General features: G+C 39.6%; 1 long non-coding RNA gene across 1 annotated transcript; it reads left to right on the top strand.

Moving 5' to 3' along the window:
- On the top strand, nt 474-1,247 carry LOC109824303. Its single transcript, XR_002242603.1, has 3 exons — nt 474-685; nt 770-841; nt 1,047-1,247. It is a non-coding gene; the product is annotated as an uncharacterized LOC109824303 (long non-coding RNA).

Below are 15,770 nucleotides of genomic sequence, written 5' to 3' on the forward strand. Positions count from 1 at the left end.
GCACAACAATATGACCAATGTGAAATGCTTCCTTCATATCCACTGAAATAAGCACTACAAGGTAGTCATGGGACTCAGTCAAACACTGAATATTATAGTCAAAGGTCCGTTATGTTTACAAGTAGAAAGAATACCAGCTCTGTTTAATAAAAAGACCATGCAACAAAACTTGAGTCAGCTTTGTGGACTTCAATCTTGCATGAAACATTCATTGAAATTTCAGTCGTACACAGTTAGGTGATAGAGTACAACTAGTAAAGAAAAAGAGCGAGGTTGTGGAACCAATGAGACATCGACATAATATGGTCCGGTCCAAACTTAGTTAAGAATGCTAACAACCCACCATGATAAATTCATTATAAAAAAAAAAGCAGAAGAAGCAACAAGCAAGAATCAAGTCAGCTAATGGACCTTTGTTAAAGGTAAAGTAGAAGGAAAGAACAAGACAAACACTCCATCATTCCGTTCCATCTAAAAAATATATAAAATGGAGCAACCAGTAACTAAGCAACCTTGAAAACATACCTCGAAAAATAAAAACATATCTTCGTCCAAATTATTTGGCCCGGATTAGTTCCCCAAGAAGATTTGTCAATGAAGTTCTCAACTCATTTCTGCTGCATGATCATCGTCACCTTCGTTTTCCTCGCGCTTAATGTATTTTCATCAAGCACAGTTCCTGCAGGTAAGCCATCTTTATTATTCCAAAGCAACACCATAAAATATGTCAAAGGAACTTCATGATTAGCAACAAACTTACTGTTTTCAGATAGAAGACCTTATTATCCACCACCACCGTGGGTGGCAGTCAAACCACCAGTAATCCACCATTGACTAGAAGGTTAGCTTCTTCCTCTGTTATGATTAGCTGGGTATTTCAACTCTAACTTTTACTTAAAACAAGAGATAATCGATTAATAAACTACCAAGTCAAAAAAATTAGTGGCCTTACAAGTTTGTAAATTCGTCTTTGTGAAATATATATATGGCCTGATTGTGGTTTCACCACGTACTAAATGAAATCTTATTTGGATATGTGTGACCAGGTGGTGCCTTCTAAACAAACACATTCTCTCAGGAAATGCTTATTGGAAATTAAGCTGATAGTGATGGTTAAGCTTAAAGCTAGAGAAGATGTGTACTTATATGTGTGAACAAGTTTCAGCTTCCCAATAATCCATGATTATCAAGTGCTGAATCAATCAATGTTCCAAATGCAAGAATGAGTAAATGTTTTAATTTTAGCATGATACTAATTGGTTGCATTTTCTCATCTGAATTCTGTAGAGGTCATTATACATGCTCAGAATTTGTTGATTAGGGGTCAATGAACACCGATACAAACTCAACTTTAAATGTGGATTGTGATTGCTAGACTGTTGGTTTTTTGAGATCTTCCATTATGGGTGGTGTACTGTGAAATTTATAGGTAAATGGTATAACATCCGTAACTAAAGAGATTAGTGCATGTATGTGTATGTAAACCAAATCCTCACAGACATAATCTACCAGCTAGTGTTTGGGGGGTGTTTTACTACACATATCTTTCTGACAGTATGTGCACAGATGTGTGTGTAGGATAGTTCCAAATACACACAGCAAAAGACATTGACATATATGACAGATTGGCAGCATTTTATGACAAGCAAAATGTGATAACAATGAGCTGTTAGACATGGCAAAGTATTTTACGATGTTCAGCAAATAATGATTGCCTTTTTTTTAAAGAAAAGGGAAGATGGCCAAAGTGCGATTGTCAAAAAACCAATCCAGAATCATAAGCCACTATAGACCATAGAATTAATTTACGTCTCACGGATAGAAGAACCAGACAGACATATGATGATATTACTACTTTTTTACATGCGCTTAAACTGTCAAGGACCAAGTAATGCAACTGCGACTTAATTGAGTAGACCTTGCATCAAATCTAAATAAGATAGGTTTCAAGTAAAGAATCTAAGATTTTAACCATAAGCCATAACCCTTATGCCTCAGATAAGAACACCTACTCGTCAAAATACAAGGTTAAACCATAATCACTGCAATTCACCTATTTTAGCAATTAAGCAACGGTAGACAGCACATATTCCATGAAATCTCGAACATCTCAACAACAAAACAGCAAAGCTAAATACAACCAAATCATTATTCTTCATCATTTTCATGAAATCTTAAACATTATTACCACTTAGATGCATATGTGAATAAAATGTTGACATGGGGCCCACCCGCCCATGTGATGCTGCCAAACCCACGTGAAAGCCGCTGCAAGTGAAAAACAAGGCCTACCCGATTTCCTCCCTCTTATAAATAACAACGAGATTTTTTGTCTAGGTTTTTGTGCAAGGTGCAAAATAGAGGGGAGAGCGGTTGATTCCTGTGCAATCGGGTTGGGAGGCGTGCAGTGCAAGGAAGGATTTTTTTTTTGTTGGCGGCTACGAAGAGCAAGGCTGGTTTTGGTTTTGTGGCTGCGCGTCGGGGCAAAGGATTCGGCTTTGGTGTTTGCGGCTGCAGAGGTGAACAGGGAGCGCAAAGGAGATTTGTTTGTGCGGCTGCAGAGTTCGTGCGGCTGTAGAGAAAAAGCAAAAGAAGAATGCAGGCCTTTTGTGTTCTTTTGTAGAGAGATATTGTGAGGGATCTGAGAGTTTGTTTGAGGGTTTAGGTTGTGAGTGATTGTAAACCCTAGTTATTTTCTCTCCCTCTAATAGTAGATCTCCCCCCTCATTGCCCCGTGGACGTAGGCAGTTTGCCGAACCACGTAAAATTTGTATTCTTGTCGTGATTTGTAATAGCTTGTAGGATCCCTCGACAGGTCAGTCCTAGAACTGATGAGAGGAAGAGCTGATATCTCACTTTGTTGAGATATCCGCTTTAGATTCTTGTTTTCTTGGTGAGACGGGAATTCTTACGATCTAATCTCTTGTTGTGCACCTTGCGTACCGGAGGTGCTGCCGAAATTTCCGCTGCGCACAACAAGTGATATCAGAACTCTGGGTTAGACTTGGGAGCTTGTTTGAAGGATTCGCTGAAGGATTCCTATTTGAATATTAGATCGACAACATGGGTGAAACAAGCACATCGGGATCGTCTCTTACGAAGACGATACATAATTTAAGCATCAATAACATAAAGATTGATGTTCCGAAGTTCGACGGCAAGATTAATTTCGGATTGTGGAGGTGTCAGGTGATGGACGCCTTGGACGCTCAGAATTTGGAGGAGACTCTTGAGTTACAAGAGAAACCTGTCGAGATGGAAGCTAAGGTTTGGAAGAAGATAAATAGTAGGGCGTGTGGAGTTATTCGGTCATGCTTGACGCTGGATCTTATTTATGACGTGATGAACGAGACGTCGGCGAAGAAGATGTGGGAAACACTCAATGAAAAGTATCTTACTAAGAGCATTGAGAATCGGCTTCACTTGAAGAAGAGGTTTTACCAGTTCAAGATGAAGAGGAGAATTTTCATTAGGGAGCATGTTAACAACTTCACAAAGCTACTTTTAGACATGGCTAATGTGGATATCATGGTTGAGGATGAAGACAATGCGATGCTACTTTTGTGTTCGTTGCCCGATGATGATTATGGTACTTTTGTCCTAACTATGATTAATGGAAGAACTACTGTTAGTTACAAGGAGGTGACCTCAGCATTGGTGAATTATGAGTTGAGGAAGAGTGTTGATGAGTCCTCCGAGAAGGCATCGGGAGATGCATTAGTAGTTCAAGGCCGTGATTCAAACCGAAGCAGGAGGTCGCAGTCTAGAGGTGCACATCATGGGATTCGTAGGAATCAATGTGCCTTTTGTAAAGAGGATGGATATTAGAAAGCCGAATGCCCAAAGTTAGATCGAGCCGAGAAGAATAAGGGGAAAGCTGTACAAGCTTCAGAGGTGAATGTTATCAAGACTAGTGGCAACAATTCAGATTCGGATTCTTCGGGATATTCGTTGTCTGCACTACCGTCAGTTTGTGTTGCCAACTCTACAGAGTGGATGTTGGATTCGGGTGCTTCATACCACGTTTGTCCTAGGAGGGATTGGTTCTCCAGCTTTCAGAAGTTAGAAAGAGAGGATGTTGTGCTCATGGGTAATGGACATGCATGCTCTATTGGTGGTATTGGTACCGTTCATATTCGAATGTATGACGGAGTGATTCAGGAGTTGGAGGAAGTGAGGTTCGTTCCGCAGTTGTCGAAGAACATCATTTCACTCGGAGCTTTGGTGGCATTTAGCTATAAAGTGACCTTGGTGGATGCACGTTTGAAGGTCACATTGGGGTCCATGATTGTGATGAAGGACGTCAGAAGGAGCAATTTGTATTATTTACTCGGAAGCACGGCGATTGATAGGGAGGTGACGACTTCATCAGATTCGGCTAGACTGTGGCGTTGTTTGATGCTGGGTTATTTGATTGGTAATGCCGTGCATAGGTTGTTGAGGAGTGCTATGACCTATAGTTTGAAGTCCTGTAAACCCATTGGTATGAGCGAGAAGACCGAGATAGAGTTTGGCACTTCTATCCATCATTCGAGGGGTCTTCTGAGGGGTGTTCATTCAGGCATTTGGGAGCCTTCCAAGAGAGCATCATTGGGAGGTAATAGGTATGTGGTTTTCGCAGTTAGGGATTGTTCTAGGTATTGGTGGGTTGCAACCAAGTCCCGTTCGTGTGAAGTCCTAGAAGCCCGCAACAAATGGAGGAAGTGTATTGGCAGAAAGGTGAAGGTACTTCAGTCTGATGTTAGAGGGAGGTACAAGAGGGATCTATTTCTGCATTTGTGCCGAGCTCACGGCAATTGGAGACATTTCATTGGTGTGGAAACTTTGAGGCGACGTGATGAGATGGCAGATTTGGGGAGCTGTTCCTTTCTGGAGGAGGATCGGCGTTTGATGTCGAGCATTGGTATTGGTGTGCGGGTTACGACATGTTTGGGCCATCTTATGTATAGGTTGCTGACTGCTGCATGTAGAGATTTTGGATCTGGTGGAGCTGCTTCAGATTTTGGGTTGCGTCAGATGTTTGGCTACACAGCACTTGGTCACATCGTGGATGTGAGATTTGATTTGATAGCACGTTTGGGATTCAGAGGCGTGTTTGTTTATCAGGTATTGGCTTCTGACTTTGTTCTGAGCAGATATGTCACATTTGACTCTCGGTAGGTGAGGAGTGGTGATCAGATCTTTGGGACATTGCAGCGGGTGGAGAGTGATGCTACTCCACGTTGGGTGGAAACTCCAGATCATACTGCATTATTTGGGATTCCAGCTGATGTGACACGGATTGGGAATCATGCTGATTCAGATGCAGATGATAAGTTGATTGATTCGAGTGCAGCTGATAGATGTAGTCTGAATATGGCCATTGGTTCACCTTAGGTGGAGCTGTTTGAGGCCATTGGAGGTGCTATCAGCAGTAGACTTGATCATGATATTGGAGAAGGATTGCGAACTCTTCTATTGGATTGAGGTCGTTAGCGGCCATTTGGGTGAACTACGTAAGGCTTGATTCCTTGGGCAAGAGGATACGTAGGCAGTCTTTATGATGCAGCCGGGTTAGATTATTTGATGGGGGTGAGATCGATTTGGTGAGTAGACACTGTTGGTTTGGGTGAGTGTTCGCACTCCCGTTTGGGTTTCAACTTGTTGTGGATGGAGTCCGTTGTCATGAGTCCGTTGCCATGGCGTACTGGACGTAACAAGTGGGGCATTTGGTGTGGTCGGTGTCGGCTCAGTTTTAGGAAAACTTCACCGAGGTGAAGAATTGTGAATAAAATGTTGACATGGGGCCCACCCGCCCATGTGATGCTGCCAAACCCACGTGAAAGCCGCTGCAAGTGAAAAACAAGGCCCACCCGATTTCCTCCCTCTTATAAATAACAACGAGATTTTTTGTCTAGGTTTTTGTGCAAGGTGCAAAATAGAGGGGAGAGCGGCTGATTCCTGTGCAATCGGGTTGGGCTGCGTGCAGTGCAAGGAAGGATTCTTTTTTTTGTTGGCGGCTACGAAGAGCAAGGTTGGTTTTGGTTTTGTGGCTGCGCGTCAGGGCAAAGGATTCGGCTTTGGTGTTTGCGGCTGCAGAGGTGAACAGGGAGCGCAAAGGAGATTTGTTTGTGCGGCTGCAGAGTTCGTGCGGCTGCAGAGAAAAAGCAAAAGAAGAGTGTAGGCCTTTTGTGTTCTTTTGTAGAGAGATATTGTGAGGGATCTGAGAGTTTGTTTGAGGGTTTAGGTTTTGGGTGATTGTAAACCCTAGTTGTTTTCTCTCCCTCTAATAGTAGATCCCCCCCCCCTCCTTGCCCTGTGGACGTAGGCAGTTTTCCGAACCACGTAAAATTTGTGTTCTTGCTGTGATTTGTAGTAGCTTGTAGGATCCCTCGACAGGTTAATCCTAGAACTGATGAGAGGAAGAGCCGATATCTCACTTTGTTGAGATATCCGCTTCAGATTCTTGTTTCCTTGGTGAGACGGGAATTCTTACGATCTAATCTCTTGTTGTGCACCTTGCGCATCGGAGGTGCTACCGAAATTTCCGCTGCGAACAACAGCATAGACATTAAGACAGCAATCAATAATTAAAATGATACTCTGAAAGTAACTCCCCAATCTAATTTACTGAACTTAGCAATCATCACATACTCACAAAACTTCAACGCCTTGACTACAAAGGACAGCAGATGAGAAATCGAACACAAGAAGCTTTCTAGAACAAGGCGTTTCCATAATCTCAACAAACTCTTCACTATGGTAACCATAATATGGTTATGTTGAACAATCAAAAAGCACTTTGTAAGATACACATCATTTCAAATTCACAAAACTCTTCTCAAGAGCATCTTATAGTAAAATAAGCTAAATCCGTTACTGCTTTCTTAAGAATGATTCCACAATCAGTTTCACTTGAATAAGAAAATTCTACTATCAGCCTACCAGGCTCGGCCTAGATGACACAATTGTTGGCGCGGAAGCGGGACAACCAAACGGACGTGCTTCGAGAACCAAATCAAACAAACGTCGAGATAAAGGCCAAACAAATCAAAACAACGGTACAAATCCAAACACAATAGTTTTACGTGGTTCGGCAATTGCCTACGTCCACGGGGCAAGAAGGGGATGAGGTTTTCACTAATAGAGAAAGAGTACAAACTGAGATTACAAATCACTCGAAGGAACAAACTAATCTCACCAACAAGCTCTTAATCTCTCCAAACAAAACCCTAAACAAATAGCTCAGAAAATACCTCTTTTCTGTGCTCCAAATATCCCTAATTTTTCTTCTCCTCCAATTTTCTCTTCCAATTGTTCCATATATATAGAAATCCTAAAATCATAAACATACTAGGAATTCTAAACCAAAACCAAATCAAATTAGGAATCCTAATAACCTATTACCAAAATAGATTAGGAATTCTAATAACCTCATGTTACCAAAATAGAATAGGAATCCTAATAACCTTATGTTACCAAAATAGATTAGGAATTCCCTATCCAACAATTCTCCACCTCGGCGAAGTTTTTCCAAAACTGAGCCGACACCGACCAAACCAAATACCTCACTTGTTGCGTCCAATACGAAGTGAAACGATCCACAACAACGGACTCAATCCACAACAAGTCGAGACCCAAACGGGAGTGCGAACACTCACCAGAACGTCGGTATCTACTCACCAAATCGGCTGCATCATAAATGACTGCAAACGTATCCTCTTGCCCAAGGAATCAAGCATTCACGTAGTTCACCCAAATGGCCTCCAAAGGCCTCAATCCACTAGAAGAGTTCGCAACTCTTCTCCAATATCACGATCAAATCTGCGGCTGATTGCACCTCCAATGGCTCCAAACTGAACTAATCCAAACATCTCCACCTGAGATGAACCAATGGCCATATCCAGACTACATCCATCAGCTGTACTCGAATCAATCAACCTATCATCTGCATCCAAATCAACACGATTCCCAATCTGTGTCACATCAGCTAGAATTCCAAATGATCACTCTCCACCTGCTGTGATGTCCCAAAGATCTGATCACCACTCTCCACCTGCCGAGAGTCAAATGTGACATACCTGCTCAGAACAAAGTCAGAAGCCAATACCTGATAATCAAACACGCCTCTGAATCCTAAATGTGCTATCGGATCAAATCTCACATCCACGATGTGACTGAGTGCTGGGTAGCCAAACATCCGACACAATCCAAAATCTGAAGCAGCTCAACCAGATCGCATATCTATACATGCAGCAGTTAGCAACCTGTACATGAGACGGCCCAAACATGTCGTAGCCTGCACACCAATGCCAATGCTCGACATCAAACGCTGATCCTCCTCCAGAAAGGAACAGCTACCCAAATCTGCCATCTCGCCTTGTCGCCTCAAAGTTTCCACACCAATAAAGTGTCTCAAACTGCCATGAGCTCGACACAAATACAATAGGTCCCTCTTGTACCTCCTTCTACAACCAGAATGAAGTACCTTCACCTTACTCCCAATACACTTCTTTAACTATTGTTGACTACTAGGACTTCAAAACCAACGGGATTTGGTTGCAACCCACAAATGCCTAGTATAATCCCCAACATAGGAAACCAAAATACCAATTTACCTTCCAATGATGCCTCCTTGGAAGGCCCCTAAATGCCTGAATGGACACCAAATAGAAGACCCTTCAATCATCAAATAGAAGTGCCAAACTCCACCTCGGTCTCCTTGCTCATACCAACGTGCTCAAAAGGACTTCAATATGCAGGTCAAGTGCACTTCTCAATAATCCAATGCACCGTATCAATAAACAAATAACTCAGCCTCAAATCCTTCTATCTCGGCCAACTATCTTAAAGCACCAACAAATGAAGAATAGATCCAAACTGATAAAGGAGAGAATTTTACCTCCAAATGAAACCCTAACAAGAGTCTCCAAACGATCTCACCCCGCACGACGGCAACGAGATCCACAAATAGGAAAAATCTCACCTTTATCTCCAAACGAAGCCCTCGAAGAGCCTCCAAAGTGATCTACTCCTCCAAATAGCCCAAGCGCCAACAAACCAATGCAGAATAAACGAAGAATAGATTCAAACTAAAAAAGATAGAGTCTTTACCAAAAAGATCCCACATTTCTCACCAAACGAAGCCCTAGCCGAACTTCCAAGTTGATCTACTCCTCCAACCAAGACAAAACCCTAGAACTGAAATCTGGAGCTCTGATACCATTTGTTGTGCGCAGCGCGGAAGCGGGACAACCAAACGGGCGTGCTTTGAGAACCAAATCAAACAAACGTCGAGATAAAGACCAAACAAATCAAAACAACGGCACAAATCCAAACACAATAGTTTTACGTGGTTCGGCAATTGCCTACGTCCACGGGGCAAGAAGGGGATGTGGTTTTCACTAATAGAGAAAGAGTACAAACTGAGATTACAAATCACTCGAAGGAACAAACTAATCTCACCAACAAGCTCTTAATCTCTCCAAACAAAACCCTAAACAAATAGCTCAGAAAATACCTCTTTTCTGTGCTCCAAATATCCCTAATTTTTCTTCTCCTCCAATTTTCTCTTCCAATTGTTCCATATATATAGAAATCCTAAAATCATAAACATACTAGGAATTCTAAACCAAAACCAAATCAAATTAGGAATCCTAATAACCTATTACCAAAATAGATTAGGAATCCTAATAACCTCATGTTACCAAAATAGAATAGGAATCCTAATAACCTTATGTTACCAAAATAGATTAGGAATTCCCTATCCAACAACAATGTATCAAGAGCGATTGGCATAAATCATATTCGCTTCAAAAGTGGGAGTTTGGGCAAAACTTTCCTTGGACAATCTCACCCTTACAGGTTTTTCATATTTCTTCTAATCCTAATTAAATTTAATTAATTAAATAAATGCTCCCAATTAAATGCACCTGCGTGGCATGAGTTGGTTCTTGTCTTGATGTACATATAATATGCTATTTTATTAAAACAACAATTTCACAAGCCCATCACAAGATGAACCTATACGTGAATCAGGAAAAGGATGACTTCTATTGCACTACTACTAAAATGTGAAAATCAATAGAGAAATAACTACATTTTCCCTTGGAAAACAAATTAAAATAATCATATTAATAAGTCAATGATAATTAGCTATTGCTTGGCTGTCATATTGGTATTTATTGTTTGCAAATGAGGTATAAATCACTTTCTTATCCATTATATTTTTTTATTAGATTGATTTTTGTGGGTTTTTGAACAACCCATTTGATATCTCACTTAGTAATATTTTTTACTCCTGGTGGACCCTGCTAGACTTTTGTTATCAATATCAATGATTTAAATTTATGATTTACTGTTTAAGCGGACAAACTCAAAGCTTTTGGACAACTCTCTTGAGAGATAAATACTCATGGTTGACAATTATGAAAGGTATATATAAAGTTATAAACCTATATTCACATATATTTCTTCTAATGGTAATAAGAAAGTTGAGGATACATATGAACTTACACCTCGCTTGGTACGTAGAAATCGGATCAAGTGAGAATAGAATGGAATAAGGAATGGAATGGAATGAATGTCATTTCCATTTTCATGTTTTTGGGTGTCATTAGGGAATGAAGTGGGAATGAAAATCTTTTTATTTTATTTATGAATAATTAATAAATAATTTTGGAACATATATGAATCTTAATTTTTTTCGTTCCCACATAAGTGTGAATGCTATTCCCATTTAAGTGGGAATGTCATTCCCTACCGACTTATTAGGAATGCTCATTCCCACAAAATGGTAGTTTTTTTAATAATATTCGCATTGGTATCAAATATACAAATTTATTGAACGGACTATTTATTACTTAAAATGCTATATTTTAAACCTCTAAACTTTACTATTTCTCCGGAAGACAAGAAAATAAAACCAACAAGGATTACCCATAGAGACATCCGAAATATTTCAATATATTTTATTTAATATAACAGTAAATTATTTTGTAACTCAGTTATAGTAAAGAAATAAACCAGAAAAACAATAAAGATAGTTAACCATGTGCAACGCATTTGCATTCCACCTAGTACCAAAAACACATGTTTCAGATGCACAAGCCAATTTAGCAAAGGTTAAACCTCGAAAATTTAAGTAATGGAGATTGATATCACAAAATATCTAGTAACTGACCTATGGCCAGTGCCTGTGTGTTATCATGTGCATACACGTGCATATGCATTTTTTATATGTGCATATGTGTTGGATTCAAACTTCTTCCTTTTCCACTTGTTCCATGCTTCTATGCAGAAGAATAAGTTTATTTTTCTTTTTTAACTTATTTCCATTCATTTGTAACTGATTATTAATCTATTTAGTTCTGCGATTGTAAGAACAAGCACTTTTCTTCACAACTTCTCGTAGAAGTTTCTTCAAGTCAGCTAACAAAACATGGACTCTTTGGCATCCAGAGGACCAGAGCATTGAATAATAGAAAGAAGATGAATTTTCCAGAGTTTTTATTAGACAAACATATAATTATTAAATGGGTAAATCACATTAAGCCCCAATAACTTTCAACATTTTGCAGTAAAGCCCCAAGAATTTTTAAAATTACATGAAACCCCCAATAAGTTTTGCATTTTGCGGAAAAACCACCAATAAATTTCTCCAATTTGCAAATAACCCACATAAATGGAACCAAAAAACATAAAATGGCATTTTGAGAGTTATTGGGGGTTTAGTGTAATATAGTCAAAAGAAATTGGGTTTTTTTTGCAAATGTTATTGGGGGTTTGGTGCGAGTTTGAAAGTTATTTGGGGTTTACTACAAAACACTGAAAGCTCTTGGGGCTTTAGTGAACTTACCCTTGTTAAAGACTAAAGAAGTAGCCAAGATCAAGTGCTCTTGTATTAGTTGAATACACGGCCAAACAATAAAATATTAGATGTTCAAATCGCTTCTCTGTTTTCTAACAAAATAATAATAAAATCTGACCATTCTGAATAGAAAAACTACCTCTAGTAAGTCATAGATCAGTAAGAAAACATATACAATTAGTTGTTGAATAGAAATTCCTCAAAAAAAATGCAGTACAAGAAAGATAAAGAAACCCTCACCGGAGCTTACTGAAAGAATGTACAAAACTATACATTTCCAAAATTATAGGTTGAATGAATTCCTAAGGAAGCAGGAGCAATGAAGTTCTCAGCTCATGCTGCTACATGTTCCTCTTCTTTATTCTCGTAGCATTTTATATGCTTTCAGAAGCCACAGCTCCTGCAGGTAAGAGCAGTCCTTACAGCTGAATGCCAAAGTAACATATTAACATATGTCAATGGAGCTTCAAAAATTTAGCTTAGAAAGTTGTAATTTTGTTTACAGAGGGGATTACAGTTTAAATCCCTTGACGTGCCCCAGTAGCAAGCAGAGATTTCTGCCCACCACCACCGTAAGTGATGGTAGAACCAACACGCCACCACCCTTGACCAGAAGGTGACCCTTTTTCTTCTTTATGGTTAGCTGGATTTTTCTAATTCAGGTTACATACATATATTTATATGAGGATATATAGATAATAATAAATATATATATATATATATAATAGATATATACAGTAAATTTCTCCATTGCGAACGAATTCGTACGAATCCGACTGTCTCGTCTTCGTCAACGGGTGTTGTCTGACTGTAAAGTCACAGCGAGCAAATCCGCGATCATTTTGACGAGCTCGAATGTCGTTAAAGCAAGGGTTTTTTTGGAAAAAATGGCCGACGACCGAGAACCCCTATACAACATCAGAATACGACAGCCGCATCATTGAAGTCAGCATCTCAGCCCTCTTCCGACTCCAATTTCCCCCAAAATCACAGCTTTTTTCAATCTCCCCAATCAGATCTCGACCCCCCTCTCCGGGAATCATTCTCCTCCTCCGTTCAGACTGTTCTCCAACACTCGTTCCGCCCCAAGCACTGCATCTCGAGCATAACGGCCGCCGACGAAGTAAAAGCAGCATCTCAGTGGCTCATGCGAACCGACTTCCCCAATTTCCTCCTCTCCGTCCAGACTGTTCTCCAACCGTGCGGCCCAGCAACGATCCTCGTCAGCATTCAAGGCCGACCGAGCGAAAAGCGTCTGAAATTCGTTTCCGCTTCTCGATCTTGTTCTTCTCCTACTCCATCAAAGCACCTCCTGTCCCCTAACTCAGTAAGATCACGGCCCTAGAGTACATAAGTGTTTGGTATTTTGGTCATATTATGCGTGATGAAAGGGAGCAGATATCTAGTAATTTCAATGCATCTAAGCTCTGTTTTTGTAACGTTTCCCTCTTCATTTAGAAAATTATTATCGTTATCTTTTGTTATACCATTCGTAGGAATAACTGTCATACCTCACATGTATTTAAAACAAAGACATGTTAGTTATTCCATCGAGATACCATGGCAGTACGAAGTTTGCCAAAACATCCATTACAGTTTTGATTAGGTTTTTTTTTATGCTTTAATTTAATCGATATCGGATTTCTCTGGTGCGTTCTTTTTCGTTACGTCCTCTCCCCACTCCCCGTCTTTTTAGTTTAATCTCCTACGCAACTTTGTTATATTAATTCGATGGGTTGTTGCTAAATCGTTCTGCACTTATAGTGGTAGCGACGTCAAAGGAACATTCCCGGAATAATACCACACTTTGCAGAGATTTCTTTGCTTAGATTAGGTGCTCACATCATAGTGTACAGCTCCAAGTTTACTTTTCTAGTATATTTTCCCCAAGTATCAGTATCATCTCAGTTCAATCATCACAGCGACTAATTAACTAAACAAGCAGCGTAGTGTCTACAGACGTAACAAAATGTGATGTCACCTTAAGCATCTCATATTTTTTCATAGATATCAATTTTTACGAGGGAGTAGGATCATTTGTAAACCCCCCATACACTGTATCTTTCTATTGTAAAAATGTTTTATTGCTTATGGTGCACTTCGTTGATTATAAAATATCTCTGTATGCTAATACTTGATCTGTCATCTTAATCTTTACTTTCCATATTTTTAACATGGCCGTTAAATTACAGAATGGATAAACTGGGCACTGAAGCCTAATGAAGTAAACTGGAACGACGATGATTTATATAACTCTCAAGTTTCAGATGACTTGAGGCCCAAAAAAAGGCCAAGAATTTGGACCAAGTAGATGGATGTTTGACATAATCTTTATAATGCTTATGCTAAAGCAGCTGTTTTTAGTGTAGAGGTCTTCACTACTTGCAAAGAAGCCGGAAGTTGGCGAAATAAGAAGGAAAGGATATTGTTTAACAAGAAAATCTTTAAATCGCGCGATGTTGGAAAAGAAAAAGGCGTCGGAAAACTTGGCTGAGAATTCACTGCCAAAATGGCTGTTTTGAAATCAGAATTCCGGGAAACATACCGATTGTACTGTTTTAATGAGGAGGCACAGTCAAGGCCCACTATGACTACCATCAAAGGTTCATGCTTCTCCAAGAATTCCCATCGTAATGTTCACCGCAACAGAGAGTCTCTAAGTAAGAATCTTATCCATCGCTGAATATACCTCTGGGATCAACAAGTTCCTAAGTTTTACTTGGTAAGTACAATCAGGTAGGTATAGAAAACTATATAGGGTCACTCAAAAGAGTGTGTATAATTCATGCAAAGGGATATACGGGTCTGAGTATTCTGACAATGTGACATGATGGGTGAAATGTTTATAAATTTAAAATGGTAGACAACGGAAGAATCCACGCATATTTACTAATTCATAAGATGAGGCCGCATGAAACAAAAAGATTATAACTCCGGTTTTTTGGGGAATCCGATAAGATGGCAAGGTCTCTTATAAATTTCGTGGTATGTTGGAATCTAATTATCCACCACTATACAAACACTATCGCGTATGGCCGTCTATTGCACCCAATAATTGTCGCGGCGGTATTAACATATCAATCATGGTCAACAATTATTTTTTGCTTGTGGATTTTGATTCAAGTGATGACGTGATGGATCCTTTGATGGTTTTTAATCAATTTTGAAAGGAATGATGCCGGTGTGCCCCGAGATGATTATACCGAGATCAAAGCCAGATGACTAAGGCATATCCCTCTTGTTCTTCAAATACTTCCAGGTATCCATAGTTGTGTATATTATTAAAAATATTTATGCATAGTCTTTCTTTTTAAACACTTATTAATTCTTTTGACAGGGTATTTAGTGCATATCATTATGAAGTTTTCTTGAGAAAAAGTGAGCAGTGAAGTAGAGTATTTATAAAAGTGCCAGTTCTCGGCTTGCATTGAAATTCAGAGACTCCTGAAGAATTTGATTTACAATGGAAAGTCTATTAAGAAAAGTGGGGTAAAGGGGAAAATGGTTTGCAAACAAATATGACTCGGTCAAGATGATTCCTGCAATTAACAATTTTCTCAGCAGACATGGCAATAGCAACGAGCAAGAAGTGGCATGCATTCTTCAAAAATTTGGTTCGAAGAAATTCATTGCTGGTGGATTTTTATATACAGTTTGCAGGGACTAGTGCGCCGAACGCATCGAGATGTTGATGGCGATCACAAAGACCTGATTGAAAAACCTAAAACTCTAAATACAATCATGACTTTTTTGAATCAGAATGGTTGATATTACAACTAAATGAGGATGATTTCAAGGTTGAGGCCTGAATGGTGTGACAGCATTTAACTACATTACAGTTTGTTAGGGAAACCGACAATCGCCGGTGTGCTATCAAATTCAAAGAAAGTAAGCTCGCAACAAGCAAAGAAGTCGCGAAATC

The sequence above is a fragment of the Asparagus officinalis genome, chromosome 9, assembly GCF_001876935.1.
Source record: "Asparagus officinalis chromosome 9, Aspof.V1, whole genome shotgun sequence".
NCBI classification, from domain to species: domain Eukaryota; kingdom Viridiplantae; phylum Streptophyta; class Magnoliopsida; order Asparagales; family Asparagaceae; genus Asparagus; species Asparagus officinalis.